This window comes from Stenella coeruleoalba (genome assembly GCF_951394435.1).
Source record: "Stenella coeruleoalba genome assembly, chromosome: 4".
Taxonomy (NCBI): Eukaryota; Metazoa; Chordata; class Mammalia; order Artiodactyla; family Delphinidae; genus Stenella; species Stenella coeruleoalba.
The window spans coordinates 13,474,340-13,489,221 of NC_137149.1; the positions used below are offsets into that span (position 1 = coordinate 13,474,340).

General features: G+C 43.7%; 1 protein-coding gene across 1 annotated transcript in view; it reads right to left on the reverse strand.

The window, feature by feature from the left end:
* JADE1 (jade family PHD finger 1) overlaps positions 1-6,407 on the reverse strand; it is a 215,705-nt gene extending 209,298 nt beyond the window's left edge. The window contains exon 1 of the mRNA XM_079919323.1: positions 6,333-6,407. The gene's annotated coding sequence lies outside the window, so the exon portion shown is untranslated. The remainder of the gene's footprint in view (positions 1-6,332) is intronic.
* Between the last annotated feature and the right edge of the window lie 8,475 nt (positions 6,408-14,882).

The following is a 14,882-nucleotide window of genomic DNA, read 5'->3' on the forward strand; positions in this document are numbered from 1 at the left end:
TTGCATGTAAATGCCTTAATTCTTAGAAGAACTCCATCCCCACCTACCTAGTTAAGATAAGCATAACATCAGTGAGTGATAGATTCATGAGAACAACATCCTGAAAAGTTCCCCATTTTAGGAGCTTTTTGGGTTTTGCAAAATGTGGTACACTGCATTTGTATTTCAATAGAAATGTACCTAGATGAGAATAAAAAAGCAAACTTCCTTTGTACAGTACTCATAGGGCTGTGCTATTAAGTGTTGCTCCGTTTATGGTTAATTTTTCTGTATCTTCAAGCTCTAGTTCTAGAGCTTCTGGTTTTGTAAGGCATCTTAAATGAGTCATAGAGAAACAGTTGCTCCTCTAAGACCAGGTTTATTTAGATTGTGCTGACTCTGAACTTCTGAATCATAAGCTCCCCTCCCCCTTGATCATGTAAACTCGTGATGCTCAAGGTAGGTTCCTATCTTGTGGTCCTTCCTGATTCAAGCCCTTTACAAAAAAATCCATTTTGTCTATATTCCCAAGATGATAGTTCCCCGGTTTTGAAGACTTACATTTTACTGATAGAATTCTTTGCCTGCTCATCCTCCAAGGCACACAGTGGCAATTTGACCAGCAGCAACTGTCCAGATAGCAAAATGCATGTCCCTTTAATTTCTATACAGCCAGGTTATATGGCATGCCACAGGGAGAGCTCTGAGGTACTCCTGAGTCCTTTATATCGACGGATAATTCAGGTTCCACTGTTAATTCAACAGTTAATACTAATCTGTTGCATATCACAACTCATAAAAGACTATTTCCCAGGGAGTTCCCTGGTGGCCTGCTGGTTAGGATTTGGTGCTTTCACTGCTGTGGCCCGGGTTCAATCCCTGGTTGGGGAACTGAGATCCCACAAACTGCACAGTGTGGCCAAACAAACAAACAAAAGACTATTTCAGACTCTTATAGCATTATGGGTACTCAATAAATATTTGTTGAACGAATTAATTTACAGTCTTGGATGGGTAAACCAAAGGCTCAGATCTCTTTTCTGTAACCACAGCATTTACACGTATGGAGAATGCTGCCTTCCACGTTATTGTGTCACCTCCTTTCCCAGCATCCCAATGTGAAGTGAACATGTCCTAGGAATGGTGTTAAGTGCTTTGCACACACTGTATTGTGAAGTATAAGTTGTCAAGCTATTTGTCTGCAACAGTGTAAAATTTTCTTTAATACGTAAACTAAAATCAAAGACAACCTCTGAGCGTCATCCCATGAAGCAATCTGCGGCGCTATGCCGGGTGACGGCTTCCACCACAACTACCATTGTGTCACCCTACACTACTCTTCTGCCTCCTCTGACCAAAATCTGAGGTGACTCCAGACTTTTCCAGTCCTTATTTTTTTTTAATCTTAGCTTCAATAAAAACACATGGAATACATCAAGTAATTCTTTTGCACTCTATGAATGGCAATCCAAAGAATGATTTCTAAAGAATGATTAAAGCACACACAAGAATTTACATTATACTCCAGTAGGTAGGAATTCGATTGAAAATAGTATCAGTGCTTTATAGTGTGGGGAAAACCCTGACTTTTTAACATTAACACTATAAACAAAATCGTGGGCAGTGAAAAAAGAAAGAACCTAGGTTCCACAACTTGAATGGCTGCCCTTTTTATATAGCTGGTCAACCTTTTTTCATCTCATTTTAATTTGCAAATTTATGATTTTCTTAAGCTAAGTTCTGTATTCAGGTGGCATAAAATATCAGCATAGCTAGGAAGTATTTTTGCATTTTACACGGCAATACCTTTACCCTCACAAAGTCTGTGGCTTTGAAAATAATTCGAATAATGTGGTATCTTAAGATTAAGACACCAGACTGATATATATATATATATATATATATATATATAAAATTATAATCCACCTGAAGTTATACTGAGAAAAAAATCTCTATATAACAAACATATGTACAAGTCCCAGTGATCCATGTCTAAGGAATGTTATAGAAACCAAATTCTGGTTTGGCCAAAGAATTTAAACAATCCCTTGGCGTTTTCTGCTACCTCAGGTGTAACTGAATGTAAAACTTTATATCTGGAATTTCTGGGGCAATTAAAACTCTTAATTCTTTTTTCCCCTTGTACCTTCATTGGTTGGCAATTAATGACTTGGCTTTTGACCAACATAGGAAAAAAATACTTCTTTCTATGTGATGATAGATGTCATTTTCTAACTCTCAGATGGCAATGGGAATTGACCCTGATAGTCATAAGCAATAAAATTTTGTACAGAAAGAACCCTATTTAGTGGAGGAGAATTTTCCATTTGGAAATTCCTTCTAATAAGAAATAAGCAGAAACAACTTATTTTTTACAAGGAAAACTGCTCTGTGACTGCCCTCATTCCAGGCCCTACCATGAAGACATCTCTATTGTACCACCAACTCACCAAAGTGGTGACAGGAGTCATGGGACTGAGCTGTGGTGGTGACTAAGCCAGCCCCAAATGTCTCCAAGTTTCCAAAGCAGCCTCATGGGGAGGTCTGTCTGACCTCATCACCGCAGAGCAAGACAGGATTTTGTAGAATATTCTTTTTCAGTCTCTTAAAGAGCACAAGCAAGGACACATGAAAATTAGAAACTGATTTCTAGGAAATTTAACCTCTCGAAATATGGGGATTATCTAATGATACAGTCATTCACCAGCTGCTGCTGTATACATACAGTAATACATACAAAAGATGAAGGACAGCTATGAATAATTAGCACAGTACTTGGGACTAATGATACGATTATTAAAGCTACACATCAGCCTACACAAAGCAACAATTTCCTTCCAAAAAAGAGTTGATAAGTGTCACCGTCCAGTGAGGCATTTTTCAAACTAAACCCAATGAAGAAGCTGGGCTGTTGGCCATAATTCTTACAGAAACCAACGTATACTTCTTCTGTGCCTCTGACAGCCCAGCCCGGTGATGAGCGCACAGGAGTAGTTGCACTGCATTTCACTATGTTTGCACTAACGTGGCACCAGGCTTCAGAACTCTCCACGGCTCTGCAGAGCAGAGGTCAGGCCCATTCTCCCTGTGTGGCTTGGTCTGCCCCTGTCGTCAGGACCTATCCAGGGTTTTATCAGCATCACCTCTGACTCATACTTAGCATTCAATAGCAAGATGGAGTCGCCAACAATGAAGACCTGGCAGAGGGCCAGCCTATTGGTAATAACGCAATGCCTGCCACGGTGTAGCAAGCTGGGCCAGACGTTTATGGGAAATGGCTGACAGCTGGATAAACAAGCAGCTCCTTTTTTGGTGAGCTCCAGCGGAAGCAGAGTGGATAGAATAAATTCTTTAGGTATATGCTTCAGATGACTCTGTGTTGCTACAGGCTGCTAGAAAACAGCCTCAGACAGGGACATCATCATGGCACCTTTGGAGGCTCTCCTCCAGCCAAGGCACCAGCAGGGAGAAAGAGGCCGAACGGCAAACTGTGTTGGCCCACAGAGCCAGCCAAGGAAAGGCTCTATGTGGAAATATCAAGCGTGAGAGCTGGCTGGTTAAATGCCTTGCAGTGTCCAGCAGTCCCACTCAGAGGCGGTAGGAGGCGCTGTGTATGGCCACTCCCTCACCACCCAAGCCACTTCTCGCTGAATTCCGAACCCCACCCAGCAAGGAGAGACCCTGCGTCCGTCAGGAGCCCAGAGACTCAAGATGGAGAGAAGCTGAGGGTATAAGTCTGTGGTAGAGGGAAATAGACAAGAGCTGTAAAATTAGGCGATCAGGGCATGTGTGTTTTTCTCCCTGACTCCCCCGCTGCCCTCCTTCTCCACCCCCTGCATGCCTGAGAATGAGTCACTTGTGGAACTTGGTTTAGGTTTTAAGGCAGTTTGGGTGTTTGAGACATATTTAGCACAGATAAGTTTAATGTAGCATCAGAAAGAAGTCCCCACATTTTCCTTTACGTGGCTTTTCAGAACAACAGAATGAGCCAGGTATCGGCAAACAGCAGCCAGCTGAGATAAGCGGCTGTTCCGGGCGCAGATGCCCTTGTGCCAGGAAAACAAGAACAAGCATGAGCGAGAAGCAGGAAAACAAAATCCACAAACACAACACTTGATTTACAGCTGTGAGACAATACTTCCTTTTCTTAGACCCCAGGCTCCACAGACTATGACTCACAGAGGGGGGTGTGCAGCGGCCCGGAGAGGCAGGAGGGGGTCAGTGACGGGAGTAGAATTACACCCCACTTTGCCGGCCCCTTTGTGCCCCTGGGTCACTGCCAGGCCTGTCCTAATCCTGCAACATGTGGAAAGCCAACATGTTCAGACTGAATAGTAGGGGATTAGACCTAAAGAGATTACTAGTAAAACATTTTCTGAAAATAGAAAAAAAAAATATGTTTTAAGCATGAGAGAAAAAGGAAAAGTTTCTTTGTTGCTAATTGGAAAGCTTTGCAAGTATTGGATTACTGAGGAAATCAGGACAGTCTGGTACACAGCTTTGACTACGTGGTAGTGACGGTCGCTTTCCACGAAGGCCTATTGCTCTACATTGGAGGCCCCAGAGTCAGCCGTTAAACAAAAGCTGTTATGTTTTGGGGTCTTGTCAGAGTTGGACCCACATGGAATCGGGAGGGGTGAAAAATGCTGGTTCAACCTCAATCGTTAGATTATGGTTCAAAATCATTTTCTTAGAGATAGTGAGTCTGCAGAAAACTTTGAGTAAAGGCAAATGAAAGGCTTGGGTCTAAAAACAGGCTTCCAAAAGTAGAAATAGGATACAGGAAATGGAGAGTTGTAAAAACATACTAGCCAGAATGGAAAGAGTAGAGAGAGAAGCAGAAAGACTCTAGGGCAGAGACTGTCTAAGGAAAAGCTATGAGAGAACAGGGTCGTGGTTTCTTAGCTTCATTTCAGTTAGTGCATCACACAATTAATTTAGCGTATGGTGAGATGGGGCTCCCCTGTCTTCTGTTTTGCTCCCCCAAGCATGGGGAGGTGAGTCAACTATACACAGCCTTCTTACAGCTCTTACCTTAATATCAGAAATATGTAAGATGGGGGCAGAGGTGGTCATATCTTTATCTTTAGTTCTGATCCTTCACTTTATTTCTAGCCCAGAATTTCCAACTGTGCACCAATCAGGTCCACATCCATGATCATCTGTGTCTCTGAGTTCCTAGCACAGTGCATTGCATAGGTATGAGTACAATAAATAATATTTGCTGAATGATGAATGAATGGATGAAAGAAAGAAAGAGCCCAGTCCACCACAGAAAGAAAGAAATAGCCCAGTCCTACCTTGCCTTTCCTTCCTGACTCTGGTGCCTGGCCCATTGTTATCTTCCAAGAAGGAGACAATTTATAAAGGGGCTGTGTAATTACCGGGAACTCCAGATGATGGAACAGACTGGCTCTGGGTGACTATGTCGTTGAATTAAATAATCCTTACTGACGGTGCCAGACCCTGAACTAGGCAGTGGGGATGTTCAGATGAATAAGACATGGTTCCTGCAGTTGAGGAGCTCACCATCAAAGGAGGACACAGATGAATAAACTGAAAATTACAATTCAATACGATGCATTGGGATACGGGTAACAACCAGGGCTGCAGGCCAAGGAAGAGAGGCACCTCACCCAGATGAGAAGGTGCTGGCCTCAGTTCCACAGAACAGAACTGCTCACAAGGTACCTGTGCAGCATATCACTTGGGCTGATTCCAGTGGTATCACCACCTCCAGCTGTCTCCTATCTTGTCTCTCTCTTTTCTCACTGGCTCCTACTTTAGGTCTCTCCAACACTATACATGTTCTTTTTCAACTCTGCTGTGCCCTCAAGCTACTGGCTAAGCTTTATTCTTTCACTGCCAAAGCATAGCCTATATTTTCCTACATTTTCTTCCCACCCTGTCATTCTCTACCTACCCTAGATGTCAAGTTCTCACCCACACCCCTTTACAGTACCCCCCCTCCCCGCCCTTGGAGAAGCATCACCGGTGACCTCCTTATCACCAAATCCAATGACATTCACTCACCTGACACACAGCTGACTCTGGCAACTACCACCCTGCAAGTTGAAGCTTTCCTCTCCTTTTGTGTATGGGCACAAAAATAATATTAGCTGAATGAGGAAAGAAAGAAAGAGAGAGAGAGAGAGAGAGAGAGAGAGAGAGAGAGAGAGAGAGAGAGAGAGAGAGAGAAGAAAGAAAGAAAGAAAGGAGAAAAAAGAAAGAAGTAAAGAGAAAGAGAAACAGAAAGAAAGAGAAAGAAAGAAAGGAAGAAAGAAGGAAAGAAAGAAAGAAAGAAAGAGGAAAGAAAGCAGAGAAATAGCCCAGTCTACCACAGAAAGCCCTACCTTGCCTTCCTTCCTGACTGGTTCCTGGCTCACTGTTATCTTCCAAGAAGCAGACAATTACGGTCACAGAGTCTCATGTACAAAGTCCGGTAATGGATCTTTGCATCATCCACCTAGATGGATGTATTGTTGTCTTATGCCCCTCCATTGTCTCTTCAGGAACTCATTTTCTTTCTTGGTGAAATAGAACAGAAGTTACCAGCCCTTGTGGTAAGTACATTACTTACGGTGACGTTCTGTCTTGCGGTTGACTGGAACTGGGACTGACGTTAAAAGTGATTTACACACCTCCATGCCCTTTCCCGTGATCTTTAACCCCAAAACAACAGCAACAACAACGATAACAGCACTTGCTATGTGCCCGGCACGGTGCTGTGCTAAGTATTATATGTGCATCATCTTTCTGAATCTTCTCAAAAAACCTTACAAGGCAGCAAACATTTTATAGCAGAGGAAATAGAGGCTTAGGGAAGTTGAAGTAACTGGCTCAGGGTAACGGGCTCCAGGACACAGAAGTCAAAACATCCGCTCTTAACCACTTCACCGCACAGCCTCTCATGTCTACTAGATTCAGCTCTAGAGAGCTTGAGTCGGTTCACACCTACAAATCATTGAGTGCCTGTACGTGCTAAGCATTGTGGGATTCAAAGATATAAAAAGATCAAGTCTATGATCTCAAGGAGCTTACAGTCTAGAGGAAAAGCATCAAGATGAGACTGATGCCTGGGAAGTGAAATGAGACTCTCAGAACAAAGGGCTGTATTTACACAAAGCACACACAGTTCAGTATTACAGGTCCCTACCCTAGAAGATGATCCCAGCTGCTGGAGTTTTGCCTATGCGATGTTTCATATTTAGCTTCTCCTCCTCTTTGATCAGGCTCCTCTGTCTTTCTAAAGCTCATACTATACATATAATTTCCATTCAAATTCAAAATCTTTCCAATTATTGTAGTGAATGCAATGTTATTCAAGGATTTTTTTTTCTGAAAGAGCACCTATCTGACATGCATTTTTAATTTTATGTGCAATATGCAAATGTCATCACTGTAGTTGTTAACCGTATTGCAGGATTGCAATTAACTATGGAGCTGTGCATTTTAGTTATATGCTAATGCTAATGAGATTTTCATAAAGCAAGTCCAATTACCAGCCCTATTTTTTAACCACAAGAGCTAGTGCAAAGCAAAGGTGTTGACTTCCTTTGGAATAAATTAGCCTTTGTCCTTGGCTCCTTCATCATATTCAGTCATCCTAAAAAGTAACTCCTGCTACTTTGAATACTTTATCCTACCTTGCTCTCTAGTACTGTATTAATGGAGACTGTGGGCAAGATTGTTTAGAAACCAGTTTACACTGCACGGGCAGTGGGAAAACTTCCTCCCAGTGTCCACTGCTCTGGCAGACAGCAGAGCTTTGAATAGTTAAAGTAAACAGGACCTGGAGGAGGCTGAAGACTCAGACAGTGAGTTAGCAAAAATAAACCACAGCAGAGCACATACATGACGTTACCTTGGAGTGAGGAAGCTGCACACTGGGAAGGGGTATTTACCCTCAGATTTATGTCAGATGTGTCACTGGTCAGGAACAACCTTGAAAGGATAGTTATTCCTTCATTCATCCATTCATTCAAAACACAGTTGTGAGGAATTCCCCAGTGGTCCAGTGGTTAGGGCTCCACGCTCTCACTGCCGAGGGCCCAGGTTCAATTCCTAGTCAGGGAAGTAAAATCCCACAGTCCGTGCGGTGTGGCCAAAAAAAATAAAAAAATAAAAAATAAAAAACCAACTGGAAAACACAGTTGTGGGGCTTCTGTGTGCCAGACACTGAACTAGGCACTGAGGGTTCAAATATTAATAAGATGCCAGGGGGAGACTGGGGGGTTAGAAGTAAAGGGAGATGTTCATGTTATATTTCTGTATTAACTGATTCTTTTACAAAAAGAAAATGTTTATGAATTACTTGGGCAATGAAAGAATGAATAAGCCTTCAGTGAGCTTTTCGTCAAACAGAAAGACACAAACACGTCAAATAATTTCATAATAAAGTGTGGTGCATGTTATGACACTTTTTTTTAGAGGAGGACGAAATGAAGGAAAAGGTCAGTTGGGAGAAGGGAGGTAGCGGGGGACAAGAAGTCTCACAAATGACAAGTTTCTTGAACTGGGCCTTGAAGGTGAACGGGTATTGGCTAGACGAATGAGGTGGGAAGTCAGTCCAGAAAAGAGCAACAGAGAGTAGGTACAAAGAAGTGAAATAGCACAGGTTACTGCAAGTAATTCGGGGCAACTGGAGGCACCGGGCATGAGGCAGACCAGAGGTGAAAGACGACGTTAGGATCAGCCCCTGAGGGGCTTTAAGTAGGAGAGTAAACCATCAGGTTTGCCTCTCAGAATTGCCACTTGGGCAGCAAAGTGGAAGATGGGGGTGCGAGGGGAGGAAAACCTGCTACCCCCATTTCTTTTTTGGCCACCTTTTGCAAGAACCTTTTCTCTGTTCAACTCAGACTCCAAGACAAACAATCAGGCTATATTTCCCCTCAAGAAGGTGTTTTCTGTGCCCCTGTGGAATTCAATCACACAAAAAGCCCTCTTTTTATTTTTAATATTTTCATCTAAAACAGGAAGCCAAAAGAAAATACAGGAGACAGGAATGAAAGTTTGATGATGGTGATGTATAGTTTGAGTATATTTCCTGCTCTGGGTCAACTTCTAAACAAGGTAAAAGGAGCATAGAAATTGAAGCACAAGAGAAGAAGGAGAGGGAGAAAAATAAGGAAAGAGAAGATGATACAAATTTTACCAAAAACTGACCGGAATTACATAGGGGTAATAGGGCAACCTTTTCTTCTTTTCTTACTCAACCCTCCCCCTCCCCCCAACATCTAACACCTCTGTGAGGAAGAGGAAAGCCAGGAACTGGGAAAGGACAATGGGACACGGAATCTTCCAGAGTTAAATTAATGGAAGCACATTTTATAATACATATCAAGGTTGGGAAGAAGATAGAAGTTCTTTTAGCATAAAAATTAAGTTACTTTAGCATAGGAAAATTTTAAACACATCCTAAGAGTGTGGTTTTAGAATGTGAGAAAAGAGGTGTACCTGTGGGGATTAGAAATTGGAATGATTTAAAGAAGGTAAAATGATTTAAAGAAGTTCTAATTCTTCTGCCATTTCATGGGCATCATTCTTATAATATAACTGCAGGAGGTCCAGTGATCACATTCATATTCCAGGAATCTGGATGGAGGAACGAGCTAGAAGAATAGGGCAAAGGATATGTGCCCATTGTCTTTTAAAGAAGCTTTCTAAATGCTTCTGTACTACACTTCCACTTGTATCTCATTGACCAGAACTTAGTCGTATTTCCATAGAACAAGCAGATGGATTGGCCTCTAGCAGAAGAGCCCTACTCCACTGTAACAAGGCTGGAAGATTAAACATCTCAGTAAACAGACAAGTAAATGTAGTGATGGGAAGCTGAGGAGTTTCCATCAGATATCTTCTATTTTAATTAATTATGAAGTAAAGTTATCTGCTGACAGTGAAGGGGTGAGAATTAAAGACAAGGAAGAAGTTTGAGCAAACAGATAGTGGGTTCATCCAGGACTGGGGTTTTGCTAGATAACTTCAATGGAAGGACCAAGGGTCAGGAGAATTTACAATATGGGCAATGTATTCTGGATAGGAGGAAACTCAAGACAAGAGTTGCTGATGGATAGGCAGAAAGGAGAGAGGAGAAGTGAAATGAGTAAGCTGGAAGGAGGATGGGAGGACGTGGTCAGAGGGGCAGTTGTCTGTAGTTGCTATTTCAGAGGAGGAGAAGTTTCAGGTGATGTTCAGATCCAGGGTGAAGCTGTGGCAATGGAATAGAGCAGGGAGGTCATTGGAAGATGAAGAGGTCAAAGAACTGAATGGTCAGTGGTTAGATAGGCCACATAGAAAGACTATGAGAGGGCTTCCCTGGTGGCACAGTGGTTGGGAGTCCGCCTGCCGATGCAGGGGACGCGGGTTTGTGCCCCGGTCCGGGAAGATCCCACATGCCGCGGAGCGGCTCGGCCCGTGAGCCATGGCCGCTGAGCCTGCGCGTCCGGAGCCTGTGCCCCACAATGGGAGAGGCCACAACAGTGAGAGGCCCGCGTACCCCACCCCCGAAAAGAAAAAAGACTATGAGGCAAATGCCAAAGTCTTCAGTGACTGAGTAGGAGTGAGCAGAACACCGAAAGAGAATAGCATCATGGAAGGGCATATCATTAGATATGAACCTTAAAGGAACAAGAATCCTGAGACAGATACTGATGATCTAACCAAAGTCTTCCCTCATCCTTCCCTTTTTTTTTCGCTGACAGAGCTTTTCTCCCCCATAGAGACCACATACGTAGGTTTATGACCCAAACCCAGCCAATAAGATTAGCAGGCAATATGCTGGGGGTGAGGGTGTTACTGACTGAAAGTGTGTGTTCCCTCAAACTTTCTGTGTATAAATTCTACCCCACCCCCACCCCTGCCACCACTGCCAGGTGATGGTATTAGGAAGTGAAGCCTTTCAGAGGTAATTAGGTCAGAAATTTATGAATAGGGTTAGTGCTCTTATAAGAAAAAATGCGATTGAGAGAAATTTTCTCTCAGACATGTGAAGACATAATAAGATTCAACCATTCGTAAACCAGGAAGTGATCTCACCAGACACTGGGTCTGCCAGTGCTTTGATCTTGGACTTTCCAGCCTCCAGAACTGTGAGAAATAAATGTTTGTTGTTTAAGCCATCCAGTCTATAGTATTCTGTTGTAACAGCTTGAACTGGCTAAGACAGGGGGCTTCTGGGAAAGACTTTCTCCCTGTTTGGAAATTGTAGATGAGGAGAAATTGCCCTTTCTACCTTTAGACATTATAGTAAGCTGAATAATGATATTCAGAGATATCAGGTGCTAATCCCTGGAATTTATAAATGTCACTATAGGCAAAGAGTCTTTGCAGATATGATTAAGGTTAGGACATGAGATGGGGAGATGATCCTGGATTATCTAGGTGGGCCCTAAATGCAATCACACGTGTCCTGAATGTCACTTCCAAGAAAGAGGCAGAAGGAAATTTGACACAGACGGAAGACATACGCAGAAGAAAAGGCAGTGTGAATATGGAGGCAGAGATTGGAGTAATGGAGCCACAAGCCATGGGATACTGACAGCCGCCAGAAGCTGGAAGAGGCAAGAAACAGATGCTCACCTAGAGCATTTGGAGGGAGTATGGCCCTGCCAACACCTTGATTTCAGCTCAGCGATACTGATTTCAGACTTCGGGCCTCCAACCAGTGAGAGAATAAATTATCATCACTTAAGTCACCACATTTGTGACAATTTGTTACAGTAGCCATAGGAAATTCATACTGACATAGCTGTGAGGGATGTGATAGCTGGAGTTGTTGTGGCCATCTTGTGACCATGAAGAAACAAGCCAGAGGATAAACATGCTGGAGAAGACAAAGTAGAAACATGGAAAGAGCTGCTGAATTAGCCAGCTATCCCTCAAGAATTAGATTTCTTATCATGTGAGATCATGAATCTCCTTACTGTTTATGGCTCTTCTAGTTGGATATTCTGTTACTTGTAGCCAAAGGCATGTTAATTAGTACAGGCTTATCCAAAAGGATGGGGGCAGTCATGGTTGGGAAACAGCAGTTGAGTACCCAGGAAGGGACTTGCCCTACTTTCCAGCCCTGAGAATGCACAGTACATAAAATGTGGAAAATGAACAGCTCCCACTTGAATGGGGAGCAGAACAGATAACTCAAGGGAGAGCCAGAAGATTAAGAAAATGTCTGGGGAAGAGTGTGTAGGCATAGGGGCATTTGTGAATTACACAGCAGGCTTTTTGGAGGACAGTTAAAGTGTCTATGAAGGAGAGGAGGAGTGGGCAATGTTCTTAGAAATGGATTATGTGAATCAGCACAGAGCATTATTGTAATAAGATTATATAGAGACTATAGATAGAGTGGGGAGTAGGGAGAGACTCCCACTTCTGACAGTGACCAAAGAAAATAGGTATAAAGCTTATCCAGCCCCAGGGTTGCCAAGAAAATGTTTCTACCAATGCTGGGGCCAAAGTGCTCTTTAAACTTGAGTGTTCATAAGGTTTATCTGCGGAGTTTGTTAAACATGTTAAACATTCCCGTGCCCCAGAACCAAGATCCTTACACAGCAGGTCTTGGTAGGATCCAGAAATCTGCATTTATAATGAGCATCCCAAGTGATTCAACTACAATTGATCTAGGACCGCACTCTGTCCAGAGCAGTGGCTTTCAAATGTTTCTCACTATAATCTACATTTAGAAATAAATGTTAGAGCATAAGCCACATGCACACGCACACACACACACGCACACGCACACACACACACACACGTGTACAAGGTAGGTGAAACAATCTGGCATAACATAATAGAATTCCTTTTTCTTTCAAATAAAGCTCAAAGCTGGTGTCCCTGGTCAGGTGACTCTGGTGGGTGGCACTCCTTCCAATGATGACTCAGGGACCCAGGCTGTTTTCACACTGTGGCTCTGACGTCTTATGGCTTCAAGCTTGCCCTGGTGTCATTTAGCAGGCATACAGAGGAAGAAAGTGGAGGAGCCTATGGGGAGAGTTTGATGTACCATAGATCCCACTGGACATACTACCACAGCCAGATCTCAGTCACGAGGAAATGGGGGGAGACCCCAGTGAGCACTATCATGCTCTCCACTCTAGACAAGTGTTTAGCTAAAACTAAGGGCTCACAAAATAATACTTCTTCCTACCACAGCCAATGTCCTCTGATACTTTTCTGTTTTGTTCTGTGCCATTCCATTCCATTTTCTTTCTTTTTTGAAATGCCAGCCTCACAGCTAACATGTTCTACTAAACAAAACACAGTTTAGAAAGCACTGTCCTGGAGGCTATCTGCATTTGTCCAAAGGGGTAGGTGGCTCCACAGTTCGAGGAGCTCTGTTTCCTCTGAATGTGCATGCAGGACCCCCCCAGTCAGGCACACAGCAGTTGTTCAGTAAGTCGTCACCATCATCGCTCTTATGATTGAGGCGGTGAAGAGGAGAGAATAAAGAAAAAATACAAGGGCTCCTCTTCCCTGAAGCTGTGCAGTTTTACAATTAACAAAGCACAGGGCTTCCCTGGTGGCGTAGTGGTTAAGAACCTGCCTGCCAATGCAGGGGACATGGGTTCGAGCCCTGGTCAGGGAAGATCCCACATGCTGCGGAGCAACTAAGCCCGTGCGCCACAACTACTGAGCCCATGCGCCGTAACTACTGAAGCCCACGTGCCTAGAGCCCATGCTCCGCAACAAGAGAAGCCACCGCCATGAGAAGTCCACGCACTGCGGCCCAGAGTGGCCCCCGCTCGCCGCAACTAGAGGAAGCCCGCACACAGCAACAAAGACCCAACGCAGCCAAAAATAAACAAATAAAATAAATAAATTTATTAAAAAAACACAAAAAACAAAACAAAGCATAAAATGGCCTCCTTTTGGTATTTTGGGTTAAGACATTAGAATTGAAACTTGCCACTGGGGTAAGATGCAGGAGGAAAATAAGTGATGGAGGGAGAGTGTCTATAAATTAAGGGAGGATATGACATACAGAGACGTTCTGCTTGATTACTATGTGGTTGGCTTTCTCCCTGCACTCACCCAAGCCACGATTCACCAGACGTGCTAACTTCACCAGGTTGGAAATGCTAGAAACCCCAAAACTGTAGAGGTGTTCATAGAGGTACCTCCTTCCTCTTTCTGATTTAGACTGATTAGATGATTGGCTCTTGGATGAATGACCCTCAACTTATTTCTGAAGCTCCAGGTAGGAGATGGGGCAGGAAGGTAAGCCCAACTCGGGCTCCTCCCAGCAGCCAGACTCTACCCACTCTTCCTGCCGTCTCAGACCTTGGTTTGACAAAGGAAGAGACAAGGAAGGGAAAAGAGGATTGGTTAGAGGTATGGGATGAGAAATGGAAGGGAGAGGAGGAGGAGAGATGAGGAGGGAAACAGGGGAAGTGCTCCAGAGCAATTCTTAGTGGCTGAAGAGAAAGCAGAGTAAAGTGATCTCTACTTCTTTTCCCACATTAAGCATGGATTTAGGAGAAAACAACCAGAGGATGCAGGAAGTTTCTCAGATTGTAGAGCCTGAAAGGATTCAGAATTAATTGAGGTTTTTTTTTTGTTTTTTTTTTTGCGGTACGCTGGCCTCTCACTGTTGTGGCCTCTCCCGTTGCGGAGCACAGGCTCCGGACGCGCAGGCTCAGCGGCCACGGCTCACAGGCCCAGCCGCTCCGCAGCATGTGGGATCTTCCCTGACCGGGGCACGAACCCATGTCCCCTGCATCGGCAGGCGGACTCTCAACCACTGCGCCACCAGGGAAGCCCTAATTGAGTTTCTTGACAAATGAAAATGCTACCTGAGGAAAATGCTAAATGTCATTCAAGTATCATGGAATAAGGACTGCTCATTTTAGACATGTTAATATGAGGCTCTTGGACTGAACATCAGAGAGGAGCAGCTGTTGGGA